Source organism: Salmo salar, chromosome ssa16 (assembly GCF_905237065.1).
Source record: "Salmo salar chromosome ssa16, Ssal_v3.1, whole genome shotgun sequence".
In the NCBI taxonomy this organism is placed as follows: domain Eukaryota; kingdom Metazoa; phylum Chordata; class Actinopteri; order Salmoniformes; family Salmonidae; genus Salmo; species Salmo salar.
Genome location: NC_059457.1, coordinates 14169408 through 14182949, shown reverse-complemented (window position 1 = coordinate 14182949; position 13542 = coordinate 14169408). Strand labels below are relative to the sequence as shown.

The following is a 13542-nucleotide window of genomic DNA, read 5'->3' as shown; positions in this document are numbered from 1 at the left end:
TACAACCAGTCAGGATGCTCTTGATGGTGCAGCTGTAGAACTTTTTGAGGATCTGGTGACCCATGGCAAATCTTTTCAGTCTCCTGAGGGGGAAAAGGCGTTGTCGTGCCCTCTTCACGACTGTCTTGGTGTGTTTGGACCATGATAGTTTGTTGGTGATGTGGACACAAAGGAACTTGAAACTCTGGACCCGCTCCACTACAGCCCCGTTGATGTGAATGGGGGCATGCTCGGCCCTCCTTTTCCTGTAGTCCACGATCAGCTCCTTTGTCTTGCTCACATTGAGGGAGAGGTTGTTGTCCTGGCATCACACTGCCAGGTCTCTGACCTCCTCCCTATAGGCTGTCTCATCGTTGTCTGTGATCAGGCCTACCACCATTGTGTCGTCAGCAAACTTAATGATGATGTTGGAATCGTGTTTGGCCACCCAGTTGTGGGTGAACAGGGAGTACAGGGAAGACTAAGCACGCACCCCTGAGGGGTCCCCGTGTTGAGGATCAGCATGGCAGATGTGTTGCCTACCCTTACTACGTGGGGCGGCCCATCAGGAAGTACAGGATCCAGTTGCAGAGGGAGGTGTTTAATCCCAGGGTCCTTACCTTAGTGATGAGCTTTGTGGGCACTATGGTGTTGAATGCTGAGCTGTAGTCAATGAACAGCATTCCCACATAGGTGTTCCATTTGTCCAGGTGGAAAAAGGGCGGTGTGGAGTGCGATTGAGATTGCGTCATCTGTGGATCTTTTGGGGCAGTATGCGAATTGGAGTGGGTCTAGGGTTTCCGGGATGATGGTGTTGATGTGAGCCATGATGATGAATGAAAATGGATGAAAGCCTGATATATAAATACATCATGTAATTAATGAGTTGGAGGTGGACGGTACATTGGAGATAATATAAGACAGGTACTGGAAACAATAGAACACTATGAAAAATCTGAGAAACCTGCCCTGGTATTTACTATGTCCCTCCTCTCTCTCTCTCTCTCCTTCCTTCACCTCACCCGTTCTCTCTCCCATCTATCCCCCTCCCTCTCTTTATCTCTATCTATTCTCTAATCCCCCCTCTCCATCTCCCTCTTCTCTCTCTTCCCTTCTTCTCTCTCCCTCTATTTGCCTCCCCCTGTCTCTCTCCCTACCATTTCTTTCACCCCCTCCACCCTCTCCCCCATATCTCTCTATCCCTTCTCTCTCCCACTTTCACCTCTCTCTACTCTCTCCTACCGCCACAGACTGGATATTGACGCATAGAAGTCAATGCATTGCATTCAATGCAAAAATAAATGTGTGAATTGATTTCACATAAATCAATACATTGCATTCAAAGCATAAAAGTTGTTGATGAAGCTGAAATGGGTCATTTGGTGACAGATAGATTTCTACACTCAGACAGACAAACTGACATTTACAGACAAACAGACACTTACAGAAGACAGACAGACAGGCAGACAGAGCCCCTCTAGTGCTGCAAGACCATTGTGCCCAATGGAGGTCAAACATCTGCCGTGTCATAACAGTCCCCCGTTCAACAAATATGTGCAATTTAGTACATGAAACTTTGTTAACTATTCATTTTTTATATATATATTTTATTGTCACATACACCGGATAGGTGCAGTGAAATGTCTTGTGTTACAGGGACAGGCATAGTAGTACAGACCTTATGACCCCCAAATAAGTCACTCCCTGTAATCACATGACATCACATCACCTGGGGACAGTCTTTAACAATGCCCTGAGTTTCAAGTCGTTATATTAAGGATTTTACATTTGTGTGTAACTGCAGGGAGAGCTACATGTTGAGGATGAATTAAGCCACTACATGTTGTCACAGGAAGCTGAACCTCAACACAGGGCATCCATATAAGGTCACGATTGGTTGTGTACAAGGACGGTTAGCTAGTTCAGTCACAGTCTACGAGGGTGTCATGGTTATGTAAGGGCTGTAGGTAATGTTTTTTTTAATGGAAGAAAGGCCTTGTTCTCTGTGGGACCACGTTTTCACTGTGAAGAATTTAGGCTTGCGTTCATCTGGAGCATCTGCTGAACGATCCCATACGTGAATTGTGTTTCTAGCCTCAACTGTTCTATTGATGTCACTCAAAAACACCGTATCTCTATTTCAGGCTTCAAGAGAGGCCTTCCTTTTTACCATGTAGTGGGAAGGGGGGAAAGTGAATTCATTGTTAGTTAGATTAGGGATAGGGCAAGTGACTAAATTCTGGGGTGGTGTTACAAATGTTACATGTGAGTGTATAAGGTCTGTCTGTGTCTTTCACCAATATACCTATTTCAGCTTTATCACCAACTTTTTTCCCTCGAATGTAATGTATTGACTTATGCATCAAATCAATTGACGCATATATTTTGCATTGAATGCAATGTATTAACTTCTATGCACCAATATCCAGTCTGTAGAGATGGTGGAGAGAGGAGAGAGGAGGGGGAGAGAGAGGAGAAAGATAGTTGGCTGGGATAGAGAAAGAAGAGAGAGTAAAATAATGAATAGGGAAGAGAGAGAGAGAGAGAGAGAGAGATAAAGATAGGGGTGGATGGGTGACAGAAGGGGGGATAGAGAAGAGAAGGAGGGGGAATAAGGAGGAGGTAGTTAGACAGATGGAGGCTAAGAAAGGGAAGAGAGAGGGGGATTAGAACATAATTAATTCATAATTATCACCCAATCTCAAATCTTTCATGTTTAGCGGAAATATTAGAGCTCTTGGTAAATTCTCAGCTGCGGTCTTTTTTAGATAGAAATTGTATTCTCAATGCTCACCAGGCAGGCTTTAGGCCAGGTCACAGCACCATCTTGGCTGCTTCTCTAGTCAAAAAGGACATAGTTAACGCACTAGACAGGAAACAGCACTGCGCTGCCCTTTTATATTTATCTGTCGAAAGCATTCGATGCGGTTGATCATGCACTCCTGCTACGGAGGCTATCCGAAATTGGTCTAGACCAAGCGGCCTGCAGCTGGTTAAAACATTACCTGCATGACAGAAGTCAATGTATATCTGCTGATGGAGTTCAGTCTAAAGGAGTGCCACAAGGCTCAATACTAGGCCCTTTACTGTTCACTAATAATGTTGGTTTGTCTCTGAATAACAATAATTGGGGCCTACATATCTATGCGGATGACACATTATTATTTATTCTGTCCCCCCTCAGTGCAGCAGGCCATTAACACTAGAAGCGCTAAAGCAGTCATTTTGACTGCTCTTGAATGTATTAATTTATTATTTTGCCATATTTAAAGTCATGCCCCCCTCCATACTAAATAATTCTATATAACACACTGCTGTTGTTAAAATCTTAATATCACAAACAGAACTGGAGTTATAACCAGTTTTATGAGGGCATGTCATTTATTGTATGGTTTTCCCCCGTTGCCCCTCCTTCTCCTAACAGTAGGACCTGCTTCGCTCCTTGTCCTGACAGTAGGGCCTGCTCCGCTCCTTCTCCTGACAGTAGGGCCTGCTCCGCTCCTTCTCCTAACAGTAGGACCTGCTCCGCTCCTTCTTCTGACAGTAGGGCCTGCTTCGCTCCTTCTCCTGACAGTAGGGCCTGCTCTGCTCCTTCTCCTGACAGTAGGGCCTGCTCCGCTCCTTCTCCTGACAGTAGGGCCTGCTCCGCTCCTTCTCCTGACAGTAGGACCTGCTCCGCTCCTTCTCCTGACAGTAGGGCCTGCTCCGCTCCTTCTCCTGACAGTAGGGCCTGCTCCGCTCCTTCTCCTGACAGTAGGGCCTGCTCCGCTCCTTCTCCTGACAGTAGGGCCTGCTCCGCTCCTTCTCCTGACAGTAGGGCCTGCTCCGCTCCTTCTCCTGACAGTAGGGCCTGCTCCGCTCCTTCTCCTGACAGTAGGGCCTGCTCCGCTCCTTCTCCTGACAGTAGGACCTGCTCCGCTCCTTCTCCTGACAGTAGGGCCTGCTCCGCTCCTTCTCCTGACAGTAGGGCCTGCTCCGCTCCTTCTCCTGACAGTAGGGCCTGCTCCGCTCCTTCTCCTGACAGTAGGGCCTGCTCCGCTCCTTCTCCTGACAGTAGGGCCTGCTCCGCTCCTTCAGTGGAATGTGTGGTGCCTAGTTGATAATCACCCCAATAATTGCCTCAACTGAACCTGAACTTCCCCGAAACTAATTTCACACGTATAACAGATTAAATAAATGAAGTTAAGTATGGTGGGGAGAAAGAGGGAGAATGGGTGGGTTGATGAGCGAGGGGAAGTGAACGATGCATAATTATGTAATCACTAATTGTGAATGAAGAACAGGGCGGGCCATTTTATTGTATTGGTATATTGTAATTATAATCTCAAAATGGTATGTACCCTATATCAGTCTACCAAATCCAATCAGTTTTATCAGTCTACTTTGGCCTACTAGGAATACACAGTGAGAGCATGTATAATTTACAATGGCAAGAAGACCAAGACGAATGGATGTACATGCTGCGTTAGCGCTGCTACGAGATCTGAATGAAAATGGCTCAGATGGTGGGGGAAGAAAATATTCATGACATCTCTGATGATTATTCTTCTCAGCCTGAATACGCTATACCTCCGAAGCCTAAGCACAAAAAAGCCAGAACAGTGCATCACTGAAAACAGGCATCACTGAAAGAGCAGGCCCCACATCTCAAGCAAAAAATGACGACAGCAAGGCACTCGCCAGCTTTCGTTGCTTCTGTGACATGGACATGCTACAGCATTCAGGGACTATACTTTGGCTAAATGGCTCTGCATGGTCAATCTGACATCTGAAGTGGCCAGACAGCATTTACTGCAATGCAGCCTCCGCATGCGTCAGGGCTTTCATACTTCTTGCGCTTAGCGCAGCAGAGCAGAGCTATTGTGAAGGAAGTTGTCAATGAAGTGAGTTTGTGTTTATACAGGATGTACCGCCCCCACCTATCGTCAACCAATCATGTCATTGCGGAGCCAGGGAGCCCTCTGCATTGTTACAAAATTTGAGAGGTGCACGGCGATGCAGTACAGAGCTCGATTTGGCCTCTGCATGCCTCTGGGGGCTCCGCAATTGCGTCACACCCTCCGTACGAAGCCTCCAACCACATTTTTGGATCAAGCATAAATTGGCTTTAAGGCGCACACGGAACATGGAGAGACTACCTGGGATCTGTCTGTTGATGAGCTGGAAGCGTTCCTTTTAATCCTGCATGTCCATGGAGCATTGGGTGGAAATAACATGTATATGAAGAGCTTCTGGTCAGACATGTAATGGATACTTCTCTTTAGAGAAACCATGTCACGGAATCGCTTCAGAGAGGTCATACGTTGCCTCCATTTTGATGACAAAGAAATATACAAATTAGCCATGGTATATCCGAAGTATAAATAATTGATTATTTTTGACTGCTGTCATATCAACACTTATATTCATTATAATGCCATTATTGCTTTTGTGCTGATATTCACTATTTATCAAGCACACCTGGTGCTTATAATGATGTTTAGGCTTCTGATGTTTTCATAATTTGACCGCGCGTCTTCCTGACCATGCGTGTTGGTGGATGGGGTATTTTGGGGTATTTTTTGTGTTTCGTCATTATAAAAAGAAGCTGTTACCGTGTTCCAACACATACACTTTCTGTTTCATAGTTGTAACAAAGGCACTCCACAAATAAAATAGATTGAACACTTGAATTTTTACATATAGCCTACAGTTACATAAACTAATAAAAATGCTATTGTGTTATTTGAAATAAAATACATATCGTATTCTAATGTTAGCTTAGACCATCATAAACACAACTAAATTGTTATTTTTGCGATAGCATATATGAAATGTATTAATTACACTGTTAGAATATTGCAGTCAAAAGGGCCGCTCATCAGCTTGAAGGGGGGTCCCTTGAGGCCCAGCGGTTTTGGTGTTAACGAACTTCAGCTTGGCATTGATTAAATTCAAGAATCGTTTGCCGATCTTAAATGAATGCTAAATGTTGATAAAACCAAGTTTGTGTTGTTCTCCAGGTTTCGTAAAATTGACCCTAACGATCTGTGTACCTGCACCTTGAAGGGAGCCCAAATTGAGCAAGTCCCTCATTATACATATTTTTGTATTTGGATTGATGATAAGCTGTCTTTTAAAACACACATTGATAAATGAATTTCATTTAATTTGGAGAATATATTTTTGCTAAAACGTGCCTGATTGAAGCTTTACAATGATATCATGTTGGCCAGGAGAGTACCACACTGTGCCTCACTGTCTGTCTCTACTCTATAGACTGGCTTCATTCTACCGTACAGTAAAGCACAGCATCCCTGCTCACCGATACGGTCAGGGTTACATGACTAATTACTGTTAATGTATCGGGAATCATCACTAACCATTTTTTATTTCCCCAGTCTCCATCATTCAGGGATTACAAGGCAGATAGGAGAGGATGGGCACTGTGATTTGATTACGGATATTTTAGGTGTCATTTGTGAAATAAATCCTCCAGGTATTAAAACCAGTGATTTATTGATTAGAAGTCCAAACAGGCGAGTCCAAAATAAGTCTGGAATATATCATCTACATAGTCCGCTGATCTATCCACTATCAATCGACTTACCTTTGACCTTAATCTACCAAGTTCACCTCTCTAACACTGGAAAAGTAGTTACGTTTATATGTTGCTTTTCCGTTCAAAGCAATGAGGCGGGTGTTGACAGGCCTTGGTTTTTATTGTTTGTGTTGCATCCTATCACAGTGGAAGGGAAGTCACAGAGGGCTCTACCGTGGAGGTTAGCTTGGAAATGAATCACTGTTATATATAAGTAGTTCAGTCTCCTCCCTGCTGAGCTCCCTGGGTCAAAAAATGTCCCATAGCTGTCCCACCCCTCCCAATCAGGATCTGTCGCAGGGGGAAGGATTTCAGGGTCGCGCAGCAGCCACAACACACCATACACCAGTGCACCAGCCTATGTCGACTGGAGATCTGTCTGCTCCTCATCCTTTGCCCGAGGGATGAATATCTATAGAAAGGTCTTTGTGGATTTTATCGCAGACGGGCCAGACCTAGAGGCCTCAGGGTAGGAATCCGTAATGCAGTATACCATACTGGACCCTGCTTGTTAACCCCTTATTATTCTCACCCCAGGATATGACATTAAACTTGAAACATCCTCACATCCACCACGTTTGATGTGACATATCAAGAAGATGTCGTTATTCTGACGTCATATACAGTTACAGTATAGACATGATGTTATTTTAAGCCGTGCGTCAAAGAGGATGCCTCTTAACAGGGAGCCGGAACATGTTTTCGACCCATGTGTTTGAGCTGCGTTACAGTGTGATGATTTCTGTAGAAAATAACAGGAAGCAGATGGAGAGAGCAGGCTTTGAGAATGACTAGCTTCCCTCTGAAGGGGGATGTTTGAAAACCATCTGCCTCTCCTATTATGCATCCAGGATCCCCTGTCTCCATGGATGAGCAGCGCTGATTCTGAATCACAGGCAGCCTCCGTTCTGTCTGTCCTCCAGGGAGGGAAGAGGGGGAGAGGGGCCAGGGGGAGAGGGGCCTGAGGGGTCTGGGGGGAGAGGGGCCTCGGAGTGGGGGCCAGCCAGGCTTCTGCTCCAAGGACCCAGCTGGACTTTGGAGGGGCCTGTAGAACCTGGCCCTCCTGCCTGAATATTGACGGGCCCTACTCTAAAAGCAACAATGCCAGCTTGCAGCTTTTGTTCTAGGAGCTAGGGGGCCTACCACCTAATCACTGCTGAAACAAATTAAACCTAGAGAGAGAGAGAGAGAAAGCCCTTCACATCAATTCATGTTTTTGTGGTGGCCAGACAGAAGCTCCTTTGGTGACTGTGTTTGTATTAAGGCTTGATTATGCTGTGCATGTGATGCTGCTCCTATGTAAATGGGATTTGCTGGAAAAATAGAAGGAAATATTTAGAACCTGTGCAAAGCTGGGTTTTGTTCACATGCTGTTGGTACAGGTGTGAACCAATTATGTATATAAACCCTGGATTGCTGATGCTATGTATTGGCCATTGAATAGGAACGGAATTCTACAGTATTTCAATTAAATGTTTCAAGGACAAAATTACATGAATTGAAGTATTTATTGTTGTAGTGGGGACATTAACATTATTAATCTCTAAAAATGATACTTTAGGGGGGAAAAAATTATTTGTATGTTTACCTCACATAATATAATTTTAAAAGTATGTCTACAATATGATAAACGTGGCAAAAACAAATGTAGTTTAATGCATGTAGTGTAATGCATTTCTATAGCTTCCAAATTATTTTTTACAACGGTGGGAGAGTGCCAAGATCGAGGTGCGATGGCTTCAACACAGCGCCCCCTATCAGTCATCTAGTGTATATAAGCATTGGGTGTGAACAGATGGGAAAACAAAGCTGACTTATACTGCAATCAATGTCAATGGCAACAAATTGACAACACATTCTAGATGTCACGTAGGGATCCTCTCCTGTCCGACGAGCCAGTTGATCAGTGTCGTCATGATGCTGACTGTAAACGTTGAATGGCTGTGTTGTGGTTGATTGACCATGATGACCGTGACCGAGGCTTTGCATTCCAGTTATTCAGTCGTCATGAATGGTTGAGCTCTCTTTCTATGAAAGAGTCCTCTCGTCTCTGAGCAGGTTCATTGTGTGTGGGCACACGTGCATGCGTGCATGTCCATCCTGTACCGCCACCCCCCGTGACGTGCTGTTGTGTTTCCGTGGAGACGGGATGGGGATCAGCTGTCGGTGTGTGTGTTTGACACGGAAGGTGGTCAACGGTCAATGGAAGGATGGATGTTGTGTACGTCTTCTGCTGCTAAACCTCCTTATCTCATACACACACACACACACACACACACACACACACACACACACACACACACACACACACACACATATATATATATACACACACACACACATATACACACACACACAAACACACACACACACAGAAACCATACTGAGCAGAAAAGTACATTACTTTTTCCACATTTTGTTACGTTACACCCTTATTCTAAAATTGATTAAATATATATTTTTCCTCATCAATCTACACACAATACCTCATAGTGACAAAGCAAAAACAGGTTTTTAGAATGTTTGCTAATTTATTAAATATAATAAACTAAAATATTACATTTACATAAGTATTCAGACCCTTTACTCAGTACTTTGTTGAAGCACCTTTGGCAGCGATTACAGCCTCGAGTCTTCTTGGGTATGACGCTACAAGCAGGGCACACCTGTATTTGGGGAGTTTCTCCCATTCTTCTCTGCAGATCCTCTCATGCTCTGTCAGGTTGGATGGGGAGCATTGCTGCAGAGCTAATTTCAGGTCTCTTCAGAGATGTTCAATTTGGTTCAAGTCTGGGCTCTGGCTGGGCCACTCGAGGACATTCAGAGACTTGTCCCGAAGCCACTCCTGCATTGTCTTGGCTGTGTGCTTAGGGTCGTTGTCCTGTTGGAAGGTGAAACTTCGCCACAGTCTGAGGTCCTGAGCGCTCTGGAGCATCAAGGATCTCTCTGTACTTTGCTCCGTTCATCTTTCCCTCGATCCTGACTAGTCTCCCAGTCCCTGCCGCTGAAAACATACCCACAGCATGATGCTGCCACCACCATGCTTCACATAGGGATGGTGTCAGGTTTCCTCCAGACGTGACGCTTGGCATTCAGGCCAAAGAGTTCAATCTTGGTTTCATTATAACAGAGAATCTTGTTTCTCATGGTCTGAGAGTCTTTAGGTGCCTTTTGGCAAACTCCAAGCGGGCTGTCATGTGCCTTTTACTGAGGAGTGGCTTCCATCTGGCCACTCTATCATAAAGGCTTGATTGGTGGAGTGCTGCAGAGATGGGTGTCCTTCTGGAAGGTTCTCCCATCTACATAGAAGAACTCTAGAGCTCTGCCAGAGTGACCATCGGGTTCTTGGTCACCTCCCTGACCAAGGCCCTTATCCCCCGACTGCTCAGTTTGGCCGGGCGGCCAGCTCTAGGAAGAGTCTTGGTGGTTCCAAACTTTTGCCATTTAATAATGTTGGAGGCCACTGTGTTCTTGGGGACTCTTCAATGCTGCAGACATTTTTTGGTACCCTTCCCCAGATCTGTGCCTCGACACAATCCTGTCTCTGAGCTCTATGGACAATTTCTTCAACCTCATGGCTTGGTTTTTGCTCTGACATGCACTGGCAACTGTAGGACCTTATATAGATAGGTATGTGCCTTTCCTGTACAATCAATTGAATTTACCACAGGTGAACTTCAATTAAGTTGTACAAACATCAAAGATGGTCATTGGAAACAGGATGCACCTGAGCTCAATGTCTAGTCTCATAGCAAAGGGTCTGAATACTTATGTAAATAAGGTATTTCTGTTTTTATTTTTATACATTTGCAAAAATTTCGAAAAACCTGTATTCCCTTTTTTTTCAAAAAAATTAAAAACAATTTTAGAATAAGGCTGTAACGTAACAAAATGTGGAAAAAGTCAAGGTATCTGAATACTTTCCGAAGGCACTGTACAGTATATGCACAGACACAATTCCCCTCCACACACATGAATAGCCAAACTCAATCAACCATGACAGCTGGTCAAACCTGGTAACTTAATTGCTAAATCATCAGATTGTAGTTACACACAACTTTTGTTGGGGAGCTTTAACTTCATCCACATGATGCTCTATTGCGCTCTCCCTGCATTAAGATCTGCACTGGAGCACAAGGGATTTAACCATAATAAATTACCTATGTCTACAAATACATCTCAGAATGCTGCACGCTGCTTATTCAGCACTTTGAGTTGTGATGTTGACTCAAAAATCAATTAGTAATTAAGTATGGTAGAAAAATGGTGCATTGAGAAACAAGTTAATTTAAGGTAGTATGATTACAAGTAATAAAGGCTTATATCTTATCAATGATTCATTCCTCTTCTGGAATGTTGGAGAGATGATGACGATTGGGTGGAAACAGTGTTCCTGAATTATTAATTGACCAATCAGAATGAGTATCTCAAGCTCTCTGGGGGAATCGTCCAACTGGGTATGGTTTTGAGGGAGTGTGGTACTGAGACTATTACATCTGAGAGGAGCCAACTCTCTGTCCAGACCTCTGTTTCTCAGACATGCACAACTAGTACTGTCACCTAGCAATACAACTAAATGTTATATTTTTATGTACAATACACAAATGTTTGAAAATGTACATATTCATTTCCCATGAAGAAATCTCAATAAAAAAACAGTCATCACAATTTTACAGTTAAATTCAAATGTATTAAAATACTGTAATAATGATCTTATCCTTTGATTGAATTATGGGCACAGTCTATTCACAGTATCAATCGGGGCGACACAGGAGAGCCACGGCTACCGTCAACTCAGCCACCTCCTGGTCTTCTGAGGTCAGACCCTGCACTGCCCCGTGGGGGTACCATCTCATGTTTAGATTCAGCCTTCCTCTTCCTTAGAAGTCTTAGTTTTTCTACTGGGCTGTCTGGCCACCGAGGCTTCTGCTTCTCTGACAGTTTAGTGAAAATCCGAGCTCTGTGCCTCACGACGTTCTGCATACCGACCAGAGAGCATTTTTCTCCGTCTGGCAGGTGCTGACTGTACTGGGAGATAAACAGCCCTATTTGGCATGACCAGCGCTCCCAGTACAGCATACAGATGCCAAAATATCCTGTTAAACTGTAGAGAGAAAGAAACCGTAAGGTAAAAAAGCCATAAGCCATGAACCTTGGGAATAAATGTTAAGAATACACTGTTTGATTCTCACCATTGTTTTTTGGATTTTGAAATTCAACTTCAATGTCCTCTGAAATACGTTCAGAAATGTTATCCACCATTTTGGAAAACAATCTCATAAAAATAAAAAAAAACACAAATTGTTGTCACCAAAACAGTTCCAAAACAACACTGGTACCTATCAATATTCTAAATTCAAACATTCTGCTGAAGTTCCTGTATTCAATTGTGATATTATCACATTCAAATGTTCTAACTTGCTTCTTTAGTGTGATGTTATAATTGTCTTCAAATGAATTGAACACACACACACACAGGGCATAGCCTACTACAATACACGTTTCCTGTGTTATTTCTTTTTTGCTTTTCATGATATACTCAGGCCTCTTTTAGTCATATTAATATGATCCCCTGAATACATAAAAATGATAAATGAATGTATAACTAAGTCTTTCCAAGAACCATGACATATATCGGTCTTACCACAATTTAAAAGTTCCTCTGCACCTCCTATAGAATGTACTTAAAAGACGGTGTCTTGTCTCAGAGTAAGCCCTTCATTGAGGCCTCTTCAGGTGCTAACTCTCATCATAGACATGTTCTGGCTAAGACCTGCTGGGGGATATGGTGGTGCGTGCTATACAGTGAGCCATTGAGTGTCGCAGAAGCTGTGCACGTGCGTGTGCGCGTGCCTGTGCCTGTAGGAGCCTGCAAAGCAACATTTCTGTGCAAGTAGACAAAAAGTACAATCTCATCTAATCTCATTTCATACTCTAATCTTCTACACTTGACCTTGCATTACATAGATTCTGTGGGAAGATAAGCCATAATGTAAATAAGTAGAAAGTGTTCATTCTCATCTCATGGGACCTATAGGTAACTGCTTAGAATAAAGGAAACACCAACATAAAGTGTCTTAATAGGGCGTTGGACCACCACGAGCCAGAACTGCTTCAATGCACCTTGGCATAGATTCTAGAAGTGTCTGGAACTCTATTGGAGAGATGCAAGACCGTTCATCCACAAGAAGATTCCGTAATTTGGTGTTTTGTTGGTGGTGGTGGAAAACGCTGTCTCAGGCGCCGCTCCAGAATCTCCCATAAGTGTTCAATTGGGTTGAGATCTGATGACTGAGACAGCCATGGCATATGGTTTACATTGTTTTCATGCTCATCAAACCATTCAGTGACCTCTCGTGCCCTGTGGATGGGGGCATCCTATGGGGGCATAGCCAAAATAATGGCCTGCCCAGCATTTTTATACATGACCCTAAGCATGATGGGATGTTAATTGCTTAATAGCTCAGGAACCACACCTGTTTGGAAGCACCTGCTTTCAATACACTTTGTATCCCTCATTTACTGAAGTGTTTTCTTTATTATTTTCTATATTACTTGTAGATTGTAGCCTATACATTAGGGCACAGGTGCAGAAACGCTTTGCAACGTAAATAAAAATGAGCATTTCTTATTGGACAAGGCTAGGTAATCCCTCTCTATTTCAGTCTGTTTCCTTCAGTTTGGTTCCTAATGAATGCAACCCTGGTGCTGTAGAGGTAGCCTTTACAGGTGTGAACAGGATCCACCTTTCCAACATGGCCGGTATCCAGGGGTCATTGGCTGAGTGGTTTCTGCTGTTGTTGATCACTGCTGTGATCACCTCAATCAAGCATAAAGCCAGGATTCCTTTGTCATGACAAGTCAGCTCGGAGCGCTGTGTGAAAACCTGTGTCAGGAGAATGGGGACACTGTGTCTATTGATCTGAGACAGGGGCTGAAATATCATCGCACAATACCCTTGATGCCAAGAGGGACAACCCTGT

The 13542-nt window shown here is 43.8% G+C and overlaps 1 protein-coding gene across 4 annotated transcripts in view; it reads left to right on the top strand.

Moving 5' to 3' along the window:
• Window positions 1-13542, top strand: part of bicd1a (bicaudal D homolog 1a) — a 114170-nt gene that overhangs the window by 83464 nt on the left and 17164 nt on the right. The gene's annotated exons all lie outside the window — the stretch shown is intronic.